The following is a 12978-nucleotide window of genomic DNA, read 5'->3' on the forward strand; positions in this document are numbered from 1 at the left end:
TGTAACATCTTTGCACCTGTGCCTTCTTTCTTTTTAAATTTCTGAAGTCCCAATTTGACCCAAAGGTGACACATCTCCCTGTGTGCCTTGTCAGTGATGAAACCTGCTCTGGGGATGAAGATGCCGTGGGGCCCACAGATCCAAGCTCTCGGAGTGTGATTCTGTCTCCCCTAGAAACACATCCATGGCATGTCCTCAGGGCATTTGTGCGTGGGATTAAGCAAATGTTTCCTAATCATGTTTGTCCCTGTGCTCTGGCTTCTTGACCTCAGGCTGCCTCACTGGCCCATCATTAATACGTCGATGGTGAGCGCACTGGTGTACAGCGAGGGGGCTCCACTTCCGAGACCCCCGGAGAGGCCCATCCTGGTGGAGTTCACCCTGCTGGAGATGGAGAAGCGAACCAAGCCTGTCTGTGGGTTCTGGAACCATTTCCTGGCGTAAGTGTGATGCCGGGAGTTCTGCATCTTCATGTGAGGGCTTTGCCAAGACATAGAGAACCCGCACGGTTGGTGGCTCAGTGGCAGATTGTCCCACGGGGACAGTCTCTTGTGGTCTGTGTCTCCACCTTCAGCCCCCTGTGGGGCAGTGAGCCTCCTGCTCTGCTTCTGTGGGTGCATCAGAGGCCCCCAGATGCCCACACACAGATGCACACAGACCTGCACACGGAGACACAGACATGCGCACACGCAGGCCCACACACAGATGCACACAGACCTGCACACGGAGACACAGACATGCGCACACGCAGGCCCACACACAGACGCGCACAGAGCTGCACCTGGAGACACATGCGCACACGCAGGCCCACACGCAGGCCCACACACAGGCGCACGCGGACCTGCACGTGGAGACACAGATGTGTGCACACGCAGGCCCACACACAGGTGAGCGTGGACCTGTGTGAATAGATGCACGCAGACCTGCACGTGGAGACACAGACATGCAGGCGCACAAAGAGATCCCTCAAGGCTGACACCCAGGAAGGGGCCTCTCACTTGTGGGACTCCCGAGATGCAGTGGCCAACACTAGTGTAGTGCCCACTTCACTGCTGGATAAGACAGAGGCCTGTTCTGGTCACACATGGGAGGCAGAACCCAGAGACTGGGCCCAGGAGCCCTTCTGCTGACAGTGGGAACTCCCAGCTACGTGTGGGGGTCCCCATACCAGACAAAGGTCCCTGACCTTAGTCTTGCCCGAGAGGCCGACACAGCCCAGCTTTGGGGACTGGCATTACCCCCAAGAGGCCACACCTTGCCACAGCACTGTTTATCTGGCCTGGTTCAGAAGCACCGTCAGAGTGGCGAAGGCAGGAGGTGGTGCACGAGAGTCTACGTTCTAGCATCCATTCAAGTGAGGGAAAGGCGTTTCGTACTTAGAAAAATGCAAAATTAGTGATTCTCACCCACATATGAGACTGTGGATTCACCCATGTATGAGACAGTGGATTCAGAGCCACGCTGTGGCTCTCATTTGCTGGGAGCCAGTAGTGTTTGTGCTTTGGCTTTGCTTTTTTAGCTGCATGGTTTATGTGAGGTGCGGACTTACTTGAGTTGCTCTGTCTTTACAGGGAGCTTGCTTTTTCTCTGCTGGTTTGTTTTCACTTTTGCTGTCTCTGTTTAGAAGAAAACATTAGAACTGCAGTGTGGTGGAAGGATGGGAGCACGATCTGGGAGGGGAAGACCTGCTCTCTCTCCACATACCAGGAGGGAGTGGCAGGAAGGGGAGACGCTGTGCCGGACTCAGGGAGTCAAGAGCGTGAGCACCCCCAGGCTCGAATCTGCTGAACGTTGTGCACCTGGGGGTGCCCGTGCAGCAGGAACACTCTCCCCATCACAATTCCTCTGGGCACAGTGGAGAGCCATGAGCGGGGGCTGTCCTGGGGGCTGTGCTATGGTGAGTGAGCCCACACCAGGAGCCAGTTCAGCCCAGCCTCATTCTTCTGCTTCTTTGCTTTCCAAGTTCTAGTTCATAAGCAACCAGCACAGTACCTGGAATGTAAGAGGCGCTTGGCTTATAAAAGAGAGAAGAAAGGAACCCCTTTCACCACGAGGGACGTCAGGCCCAGCTCTCTGTCCCGGGCATTCATCTTTGTTCCGGCAATTAGCTCCAGCTCTAATGACCTGCTATCTGCTTTATGTTGCACCTATGATTTCCAGATTGTAAAGTTTGTGGCAAATGTATTAACTTTCACATCCCATTTACAGATTAGCAAACTAAGGATCTGAGAGGTTATGTGATTTTCCCAGTCTGGCGGGGGGCAGGGCCCTGTCAGAAGCCGAGACACACCTCGTAACAGCTTGTTATTTGGGGCTTCCCATCAGTGAGGCAGGAGTCATAATGGGGCCCTGGCTTCTGGGCAATTCCCATAAAACATTGTGCCACCTGAAGATGGAAGTGTCAGAGGAAGGTGAGATGTTATTTCTGAAAGCATCTACCCTCAGAAAGAGACAGGAGTGCATCGCAGCTGTGTGAACCCCAGGTGGTGGTTCCAGCAGCGGGGCACGTGGTGGACACAAGACGGCCCGGTTTGAGTTTTGCTGCTAGATGACACGTAGAACTTGAACTTCAGAGGGTGCTCCTTGGAGGCCTTGATGAGAGAGACACAGAAGGGAAGGGAGACTGTTCCCATGGTCCTGCCTCTGCGGCAGCGAGGCTGCTGCTCTTGCAGCTGGGTGGCTGTTCGGTGCAGGGGGCCGGTGAGGAACACGGTAGGGAGAAGCCTGCGAGGGCGCCGGGCTTTCAGCACTCACGATACCTGCTGTTTGGTTTGGCCAGGATGGCCTGGGAGTCCCCAGGGCCAGGCAAAGACTGCCCCCAACAGACTTACGGGTGGAGGGAACCGTCTCACCCCTGCCTCTTCTCCCTTCTCTACGCAGTGTCAGTGGGATGGGAGGGTGGTCTGCCCGGGGCTTCAAGCTCCTGTCCAGGAACGGGACACATGTCATACGCCAGTGCAGCCACACGGCCAGCTTCGAGGTGCTCATGGACGTCTCCAGGTGTGAGATGGGCATCTTCTTGTGGCCACTATGCCCGCTGAGCCTACCCCCAAACCTGCACCTCTTCAAACTAAATCTTCCATTCTAAGCGCTTTGAACAAAGTAAATCAACCAATTAAAAAAATATATTCCAGGATTGGCCAGAGTCTGTAAAGATTTCCATAACAAATCCCCGTTACAAGGGTTTTCAGAGAGCCCTGGTTGTGCATTAAACCCCGCAACGGCAAACCCAAAGCTCAGGCTCTGAGGAGCTCCTGGAGTCTGCCCCTCGCTTCAGAGATGGTCTGTGCGAGGGTGCCGCTCTCCTCCCGCTTTGATCATAAGGAAGGTGATAGCTGCTGGGGACGGTAGGCACTCTCCCTCAGGGCCACAAGCTGGGCTGCAGGATAAAAGACTGGGCGGCTAATGTTTAACCTCTGGCATTTTAAGCGGCCTGGGAGTGTGAGCCGGCCATTGTGGGCCCGCAGATGAACTGGGGAGTGGCCCGAGTGCTGTCCTCGGCAGGACAGTGCTATCCAGCCAGGAAGTGGGTGGCATCCAGCCTGGGAGTGGCCTATATGGGACCCTCCTGTCTAGGAGTCAGAGCCAGAGGCCTGGGTGGCCTCCCCTGGCCCCTCCCCAGGGCTGCACTGTAGCCCAAGGGCCCAGGCCACCATCCTTCCCGAGGGCTTTCTGATGTGAAGTGGCCCTGGTTTCTGTCACAGTCTTGGAAGGGTGAGTCAGCCCTGGGGCAGGGCTGGAGGAGGGCTGTGGCTTCCTGTGCAATGTGCAGGTGAAGCTTTCCCGCCTGTGCCCCCATCTCATGGGCAAATGGCACTCCCCAGCAGGACCCAGCCTGGAGAGGGGTTCAGCGATTAGTGGACTTTGTTCATATAAGAGCGGGGTTGGGGGTTGTCTCGTGGCCAGGACGCTGGGCGACATGTGGGCCAAGGAAGCTGAAATTGAGGCAGAAGGAAGGAGGCTGGAGTGGGAGTCCGAGGCTCCCATGGCCTGGGTGCCCCAAAGCTAGCGGTCTCTGAACAGCCCCGAGCCAGTGGAGGGAGCCTGGGGTGCTGCTGCTGGCCCCAGGGATGTCCAGGGCCCAGGCATTGAAGGGACCTCAGAAGGGGCAGTTCCCGGCCCAGGGCTGTGAGCACTCGGCCTCCCCAACCCAGCCAGGTCTTGGCTTCCCAGCTCATAGTTCCACATGGTAAGCAACACCTTCCAGAAGTTACCAGAGAACCAGAGCTTGTTGTTCCCCAAATGCAGAAACTCCCTAGGGACTGGGTCCTGGACAAGTGTCCTGGTTTATAAAAGCACAGGAAACACAGCAATGTGAACCTACACACTGCTGAACTGTATGCTTCAAAGTGTCCAAGATGATATGTTTTATGTCATGTATATTTTAGCACAGTTTTCCTTTTTTTGTTTTTGGAGACAGAGTTTTGCTCTTTTCGCCCAGGCTGGAGTGCAGTGGTGAAACCTTGGCTCACTGCAACCTCTGCCTCCTGTATTCAAGTGATTCTCTTGTCTTAGCCTTCCAAGCAGCTGGGATTACAGGCTGCAACCACCATGCCGAGCTAATTTTTGTATCTTTAGTAGAGACGGGGTCTCACCATGTTGGCCAGGCTGGTCTCAAACTCCTGACCTCAGGTGATTCACCTGCTTCGGCCTCCCGACGTGCTGGGATTACAGGTGTGAGCCACTGTGCCCAGCCTGTTTTTTAAAGACATGTTCACTGCCTGTAAGAAATGCATAATAAGGTTGGGTGTGGTGGCTCACACTTGTAATCCCGGCACTTTGGGAGGCCGAGGTGGGTAGATCATTTGAGCTCACAAGTTCGAGACCAGCCTGGGCAACATGGCGAAACCCTGTCTCTACCAAAAATACAAAACTTAGCCAGGCATGGTGGTGCATGCCTGTAGTGCCAGCTACTTGGCAGGCTGAGGTAGGAGGATGACTTGAGCCTAGGAGGCAGAGGCTGCAGTGAGCCGAGATTGTGCCTCTGCAACAGAGCCAGACCCTGTCTCAAAAAAAAAAAAAAAGCATAATAAGGGATCTGGAATTTAAAAAATAGGTCCATATAACAAGCTATAATAGAGACATGCGCAGCTGGCACAGGACATCCATCCACTGGTGATAATGATAGAACACGTCATATTGCACGATAGTAGGAAAAACAGGACGGATGGGAAGGGTGCGGATGACCAGCACCGTAGCAATCTGAAGCATCGAGCCTGCCAGTCCGCATAACTGAAACCTGAAGCTCTGCCGCTGCCCAGCTCTGTGACTTCCAGCAAGTTGTTTAGCTTCTTTAAGCATTGATTTTCTCACCTGGAAGATGAGGGTCGCATTCACACTCTCTTCATAGCTGTGACCTAAGGATGATATGAAACGACGCCCTTGGCAGATCTATCAGAACCCCTACCACATAATAAGTGCTCAGTAAAAGGTTTTGCTGAACAAAGGAAATTACATTCATGTTGTATTACCACAATTACCCACTTTCTTTATAAAGCGGGAGTAAGTCTTTCAGCCAAAAGAATAAGTCCGTGATGGGATTAAGTGAAAGTCCAAGAGGTACTGCATGCACCTATGGTGGAGATGTGTTTATCTTTTGCATAAGCTGAGGATGTATTTGGAAGGTTTCTGCTAGCCCAGAATTTGGGTGGACAGGCTGAGCCCCTCCCAACAGCAGGATTCACCTGTAGGGTTGGTTTTGGGTAGACAGGCTGAGCCTGCCCCATGGAACTGTAGGGGCTCACGAAGGCATTTTGTTTGGGGAAGGAGCTCATCCAGGAGGACTGGGATCTCTGGTTATATGTGACTTCTGACCTCTGGGCATGGAGGTCTCTCTCCAGAGGCCCAGGCCTGGGCACGAAGGGAGAGAGGCCTCCATTGTCCCGCAGGGGCCTTAATGCAGACCGTGCATCCCCAGTGCCCTGGGGAACCCTTCTCTGATCATCAGGATTCTCTTGGACTCTGGGGTCCTTGTCCTGCTCAGGCATCCCTGCCCTGCTGTCCTTCAGGGCCCTCAACGTGATCTTCTCTGGACACGAGTCTGGGGATTGCCGGGTGTTGTGGGCTCCAAAGGGTTGACTCCTTGCTCCTGGGCCCCACAGAGAGTCCTTGTGTTCAGTGCACTGGCTGTGCTGCAAGATATCCTGGAATTCGAAGCACACAGTGCTGGCTTGCTGTGGTACCTGTGCAATCAAATTGAAGGCAAGATCACCAGGAAGGAACACAGGGCTTGCAAGATCACGGAAAACCTTCTTGGAGTTGTTTTGACACACCACTCATGTCAAGTGTCTGGGTACTTGTAGGATGGCCTGCCACTCCATGCAGGGGCAGGAGCAACAGGGAGATCCCACAAGCAAAGTGAACTGGGGGATGGGGTGAGTGGGCTCCAGGCAACAGAGCCCTACTGGCAGGTCCTCACCCCCTGGGCCGGAACAGGAGTGAGGGGCACAGAGTGCCCAGGTAACCGCTCCTGGGAACAGTGGGGAACTGTCAGATGCTCGAACTTTCGAGAGCTGGGCTCTGAGTGTCCTCGTGGAGCTGCCAACTCGGCCAAAGGAGAAGCGAGCAGTTTCTTCTGTTGCCGGGCAACATGCCTTTTAAACCTGAGCGAGTGGGTGCGCATGCAAAGAACGGGCGCGAGTGACAGAGCGACTTTAACGGATTAGCGACTTTAACGGATTAGCACCTTAACGGATTAGCGTGGCAAGGTATGCAAGCAAGTCACCTGCTGGCAATTTGGGGGTGGGGAGGGGGAGGTGCGCAATACATACTGGAAGGAGAAGCACGCACACAAAGGACGCAGGAAGAACAGGTGCGCACAAAGGCACAATGGCGGCAGATCTGCCCGTGGATCACTGAAGATTCCTGCTCTCCTGCTGAGGTGGAGATTGCAGTGAACTAAGATCACACCATTGCGCTAGAGCCCGGGCGACAGAGCAAGACTTGGTCTCAAAAAATAATAAAATAAGTACAATAAAATAGCAAAACAAAACAAAGTAAGAGGAGATGATATCTGGATCGTGTTTTATGGCCATCTGGTAAGCTAGATTCTTTCCTTTGGTTTTATTGCCAATCAATGATTAGAAAGAAGCAGTTTGCTGTTGGCTTGTTTTTCCCCTCAACTAAATGTAAGAAAAAAAAAAGTCAAAAATACCGAAGCTAATTTTAAAATGTATGTATAGAGAGAGACTTGGTCTTACCTTGTCATCCAGGCTGGAGTGCAGTGGTGCTATCACGGCTCAGGGTAGCCTCGACCTCATGGGCTCAGGCAATCCTTTCACCTCAGTCGACCAGATAGCTGAGACTACAAGTGTGGGACACCACACCCTGCTAATTTCTTGTATTTTTTGTAGAGTCGGGGTTTCACCTTGTTGCCGAGGCTGGTCTCAAACTCCTGGGCTCAGGCAATCTCTCTGCTTCTGCCTCCCAAAGTGTTGGGATTATAGGCATGAGCCACCATTCCCGCCTAAATATTTTTGAGATTCATAGAGATGAGTAGGTCATAATAAGAGTGCACAACTTGTAGTTATATTTAATATCTTTTGAAATTACTCGGCACCCCCATTGTAATTTAAATGATTTGTTCCTGACCTGGTTTTACTTTGTTCCTGAGGGTTGCAGATCCCTTGAACAACATTCCACGAATGAAGCAGTGATAATAAACCTGCAGCTGCCCCGAGGGGGCGCTGTGCGGAGGTTCACAAAGGGACCTGGGTCTCCCTGGTGCGGATGCGGGGGCCGCCTCCATTCTGCTTTCTGACACCGCCACCGCGGGGCTAGGCTTGATGTGACCCCATCAGTGCTCAGTTCACTACACAGTTTCATCTTTTGATATGGAAGATTTGACTCCATCCACGTTCCTTAGGAGGTTACTGGAAATGATAGCGCTGTAAATTTCTGGGTAAGTGAGCAGCCAACATTTTTGGGAGCTGTCACACAACCACACTGCCCTTCCCTCTGCCTGAAAACCTTTAGGCCTGATTGACTCGGAGAAAGCCCATTAAACTCAGCCCCCACTGACTTGTTCATTTCCACTCAAACGTTTGTGATAGTCCCAACACAAGGCTTGTCCTCCAAGGGACAATTTGTAAACACTTCTAAGAGAAAGGGTTGACTGGGCCCGGTGCCTCACACCTGTAATCCCGGCACTTTGGGAGGCCGAGGCGGGCAGATCACTTGAGGTCAAGAGTTTGAGACCAGTCCATGATCTTGGCTTGAAGAGGCAAGACCCTATAGCTTATTGAACATTTTAAGCCCACTCCTTGATCCATGAGCCGCAGAATGGATGTTGTATTAGCAAAAATGAAAACAACATTAATCTCCTTGCATCATCATTAGAGCTCCTGGCTGACTGGTTACATTGTCAATCAACAGTAATATTTTGAAAGGAACAGTGGGCTTAAAATGTTCAATATGCTGTCAACAGATGTGCTGTCATCCAGGCTTTGTTATTCCATTTATAGAGCACAGGCAGAGTAGATGTAGCGTAACTCTTAAGGGCCCTAGGATTGTGGGACTGGTGAATGAGCACTGGCTTCCACTTAAAGTCACCAGCTGCTTAGGCCCTAATGAGAGAGACAGCCTGTCCTTTGAAGCTTTGAAGCCTTGAAGCCAGGCATTGACTTCTCCTCTGTAGCTATGAAAGTCCTAGATGTCATCTTTTAATAGAAGGCTGTTTTATCCACATTGAAAATTGTCATTTAGTGTGGCCACCTTCATCAGTGATCTTAGCTAGATCTTCTGGTTAACTTGCTGCAGCTTCTATATCAGCACTTGCTAGCTTCGCCTTGCACTTATATGTTATGGAGATGGCTTCTTTCCTTCAACATCATGAGCCAACCTCTGCTAGCTTCAAACTTTTCTTCTGCAGCTTCGTCACCAATCTCAGCATTCACAGAATTGAAGACAGTTAGGGCCTTGCTGTGGATTCAGCTTTGGCTTAAGGGAATGTTGTAGCTGGTTTGATCTTTTATTCAAGGCAGGAAAACTTTCTCCATATCAGCAATAAGGCTGTTTTGCTATCTATCATTTGTGTATTCACTGGTGTAGCACTTTTAATTTCCTTCAAGAACTTTTCTTCTGCATTCACAACTTGGCTAACTGGCCTAGCTTTCAGCCTTTTGGCTTTTGTCATGCCTTTCTCAATTCGCTTAAGCATTTCTAGATTTTGATTTAAAGTGAAAGATGTGCGAGTCTTCCTTTTACTTGAACACTTAGAGGCCATTGTAGGGTTATTAATTGGCCTAATTTTAATATTGTTATGTCTCAAGGAATAGGGAAGCCCAAGGAGAGGAAGAGAGACAGAATGGCTAGTCAGTGGATCTTTCAGAACACACACAACTTTATAGAATAAGCTCACTGTCTTATATGGGCACAGTTCATGGCACCCCAAAACAATTACTATAGTAGCATCAAAGACCACTGGTAATACATCACCATAATGGTTATAATAATAATGAGAAAGTTTAAAATATTGCAAGAATTACCAAACTTGACCCAGAGACATTGAAGTGAGCACATGCTATTGGCAAAATGGTACCAACAGACTTGTTTGATACAGGGTAGCCACAAACCCCCAATTTGTAAAAAACGCAGTATCTGTGAAGCACAAGAAGGTGAAGTACAATCTGAGGTGTATCTGTATTTTCTTCCACGTTGTTAGGTGTCTTCTTATAACCTAAGTTTTAGATTTTCCTAGACAATAACTTACATAATTTTAGAACATTATAAATTACTTCTCCCTTGAAGGATTGCTTGTGGTCAGGAGTTTGAGACCAGCCTGGACAACATAGTGAGATCTTCTCTCTACTAAAATTTAAAAAAATATATAGCCAGGCATGGTGGTGATCCTCCCACCTCAGCCCAGCTACTTGGAGGGCTGAAGCAGGGGGATGACTTGAGCCGGGAAGTTGAGGCTGCTGTGAGCCATTATCACGCCACTGCACTCCTGCCTGGACAACAGAGCAAGACCCTGTCTCCAAAAAAAAAAAAATTACTTCCCCTTTGATTATAGAACTTTGTCACGTATCAAGTTGATTAAATGAAGATAATTCAAGCATTAAGTAATTATTTAATGCCTTTTGTGTTCTTCTAGTTTGAGTTCTATGATTCTATGATCTTAAGATATTTACCTTAATATATAGAGAGACATATATATTTATTATTATATAACACAAATCAATTATTTCAATTAATAATTTGAAGTTTTTTTCCATTTACTTGGTACTTAGAATGCAGGGGGAAATATGATATAGGATGGTTAATCATACATAAGGAAAATTCTTTTTGTACACTTGACAGTCTTTGCTACAAACCCAATTCTCTGCTTTCTTACTTCCTATGGACACTTCTTTGATGATATAGATGTATGGCTTGGGGGAGGTGGTTGGCTTTTGTTTCCTGTGAGACAGATATCTAAGTTCCATAGATATCTGTTCCTTCCCTTTAGAAGCAAAGAGGATACTGGTTCTTTTATTTAAAGATCTGTAAGTTAAAACTGGACAGTCTGAAATGCATAATCTTTTCTTTTTTGAGACGGAGTCTCACTGTCACCCAGGCTGGAGTGCAATGGTGCAATCTCGGCTCACTGCAGCCTCCACCTCCCTACTAGTTTCAAGTGATTCTCCTGCCTCAGCCTCCAGAGTAACTGGGATTACAGGTGCCTACCATCATGCCTGGCTAATTTTTGTATTTTTAGTAGAGAAGGGGTTTCTCCATGTTGGCCAGGCTGGTCTCGAACTCCTGACCTCAAGTGATCCGCCTGCCTCAGCCTCCCATAGTGCTAGGATTATAGGCGTGAGCCACTGCACCTGGTCTGAAATGCATAATCTTTTAAAACTGAAAGTCATATCTAATAGTGTTCTTAATTTGTCAAGAATCGTATGAGAAGTGCCAGTGCCCTTTGCCTGTCTAGCTATAAGTGGATTATCATGCCCATCCTTTGGAGCCAGCAGTTTTGGTTCAGTCCTTTGGTCTCTGACTACTCACAGTCTGCAGGAAAGGACAGGTTGTGACACTTGACTAGTTTATGAGAGCAGAAGCTGTTACGTGACACTTAGCACATACTGCTCCCAGAGGCCCCAGATGGATCATTAATGCTTGGAAGGTGTGTGCTTTATGGAGAAGCCGCCTAATCAACGGAGGTAGATTCCCTAATACCCATATCATCTTTCGTTAACTCTCTTAAGAGTCACCCTAAAATTACTGTGCTGACGATCACTGTATTTCATTAAGTATCCATTACAAAACAAGCCCTTATGAGTTTAGCTTTTATTTAACAAATACATTGTTCTCTTTTAACTTGTGCCTTTTATCATCCATTGAAGCTTTAGAATAGTAGAATATTCATGCTGAAAACGTCTTGGTGTTCTGGTTTATTATCAGGTTTTACAGATCTGGGACTGAAACCCCCACAAGGATAAATGGCTGCCTCAAGGCTGTCTTGTGAGTCCAGGGCATTATGTAACCAGCTTTCAGTACTATTGCTTTAAGGGTTGCATCTTCCTTTTTTTTCTATTTTTAAAAAATCAGTGCCTCTGTTTATACACAATTATGTTTTTAATTTAAATATGCAGCTAACTGTAATAATTTTTAAGTGCTTATCGTGAGAAGGGGTAATCAAGTTCCCATTTCCTTATCTCTAAAATTTCGCTGTCCAGAGACAACCATTTTTAATTTTTTTAGCTGTTGTCTTTAGGGATTGATGGTACAAGATTGGTAAGACAAGAATAACCAACCGGAATAGAGAAGATGTTTATACATTCAGTAAACTTTTCTTTGGTTTTAGATTTTTCTGTCTATGAGCTTTAGTTGCGTTATTGTTTTCTTGCTCTGGAAAACCCTAACTGAATGCAATCAAGATACCTCTAAAGGTTCAATTGAGAGAGCTTTATTTTGAATGAAAAATCTCATTGTTTTTTGATGAAATGCTAGACTTAGAAATGGATTGGTTAAATCTGAAGAATAATGAAACCACTTAATCTAGTACAAAATACTTTTAATAAATGAACAAAAGATTTTAGTACTGCCTGAGGTAATTTAATCTCAGATTAACATTGAGAATGCAGTTTTATTGGGGGATGTACTTCATGAATGTGTGGGCCACAGAAGAAAAGACTGGCTGTTTCTTGCTGGAGATGAGTGGAATCAAAAGAATTAATGGGCTGGAATGGTTTAGCAGGCATATATTTATGTGTTATGCTTTGCTTGCATTCTAAGCTTTTTTTCCTAATATAAAAGTTAATAATTTGTCAACTAGTAACCTCTGTGTCAGGTAGTGTGCTGAGTGTTTAAATAGAAGTTAGGGAATAAAAATAGTTTCTATTCTCAGGAAGTTTATAGACTAGTCAGTAAAAAATACATCAGTAATTAAAACTCAGTAAAGTAAAACTTTTGTTTATGGTTATAACAGAATATCAGACCAAATCTCTGATGAGACTACTGTAAAAACTGTTTAAAATACAAAAACAAATATCTTTGATAGCACTGGGGACTAACCAAGGCAGCCAGGTCAAATTTGGCAGGAGCCAAAATTGTAGAGAAAAATCCTATTGAGTTGAGCCCGTATGTACCCCTGCTTTTTTCCCTTAGGGTGGTGGCTAACTCTACACATGGGGTAGAGACCAGACAAAGCAGTGGTCCAGAGTTTGTTTCATAACCACTGAGTAGTGGGAGTAAAACTTGAATAGAGGGATTCTAAGGCAGCCAAGATTTGAGGGTCCAAGATCCTAGGAAAAAGACAACCTCAAGAGTAATGAACTCAGTCAACATGGTGGCACATGCCTCTAGTCCCAGCTACTCAGGAGGCTGAGGCAGGAGGATTGCTTGAGCCTAACAGTTCAAGATTACAGTGAGCTTTGATCACACCACTGCACTCCAGCCTGGGCAACACAGTGAGACCCTATCTCTTTGGAAAAATAGAGAGAGAGAAAGAGGGTAGTAAACTCAAAATTTGACTTAGCTTTTGCTGTTAAGGTATTT

The sequence above is a fragment of the Gorilla gorilla genome, chromosome 23 (assembly GCF_029281585.2).
Source record: "Gorilla gorilla gorilla isolate KB3781 chromosome 23, NHGRI_mGorGor1-v2.1_pri, whole genome shotgun sequence".
In the NCBI taxonomy this organism is placed as follows: Eukaryota; Metazoa; Chordata; class Mammalia; order Primates; family Hominidae; genus Gorilla; species Gorilla gorilla.